General features: G+C 33.2%; 1 protein-coding gene across 1 annotated transcript in view; it reads left to right on the forward strand.

Annotated features, from left to right (window-relative positions):
* Window positions 1-959, forward strand: part of tlr5b (toll-like receptor 5b) — a 12,357-nt gene that overhangs the window by 1,702 nt on the left and 9,696 nt on the right. The window lies entirely within an intron of this gene.

Below are 959 nucleotides of genomic sequence, written 5' to 3' on the forward strand. Positions count from 1 at the left end.
TTTAAGTTAAAATAAGTTTCTCTTTGGCTGTTACAATAGTGTTTATAAAGCACATGTGTGATGGCAAGGAACTTATGGTAAAATTATTTAATGCGCTTGAGTCTCTGGTTGCATTTTATCAAAATCTGTAGTTCTTTTATGAGTTTTGTATTATTGCAGCTCTGTGATACAATGTGACAATGTGAGAAAATTGTATAAACCACTTTTAGAATTGTGGGTTATAAAGAGGTTTCAGTTCTGTTCCTCATAGACATGAAGAATCAGCATGTGAATCTCAGCAATGGTGACAAAATATTCTGATCATTTTGATATGAATTTTGAACATCACAAAACAGGGCAGTAAAAAGTCACAACAAAAATAAAAGAAAATAGTAAGATAATGCAGCTGCATAATTTATTCATGTAGCAATGCATGCTGGGAGCCATGGATGAGTTATGATTGGTGCACCAGTGTTGAGAAAAAGTGCTATATGGCACCTGTAAAAATAGGTGCTAAATAGCACTAAAAGTGGTTCCCCTATGATTACGAGCCAATTAAGAACCGCTTTTAGTGCTATATAGCACCATTTTTTTTTAGAGTGTACATTTTAAAATTGTGACTACTACTCTTATCAAAGGATGGATGTTCTCGGTTTATTTCAAACAAAAACATAGAATAATAATAAAAATAATTCTTTTTTTTTTTGTGATTGAATTAGTTCACAATTATGAGCTCTAGTTTGCGTCAGTTCAGTATGTCTCCGACTCCAAAAGACCTATACCTTTAGTGACAGTAGGCTGGGGAGGACTTTTCTTGAATATAAATAATGATGTTCTCTTGACAAAAACAATTCACATCCTTAATGAAGGCATCGACTGCATTTATATTGTGTTAAGCACAAAACCGCATATTCCAGATTACAGTGTCTGGTAAAATATCACTAGTGCCTCACACAAATGTCTGTGTCAGATATAAAATA

Source organism: Sinocyclocheilus rhinocerous, unplaced genomic scaffold (genome assembly GCF_001515625.1).
Source record: "Sinocyclocheilus rhinocerous isolate Xijiao unplaced genomic scaffold, SAMN03320098_v1.1 scaffold7137, whole genome shotgun sequence".
Classification (NCBI taxonomy): Eukaryota; Metazoa; Chordata; class Actinopteri; order Cypriniformes; family Cyprinidae; genus Sinocyclocheilus; species Sinocyclocheilus rhinocerous.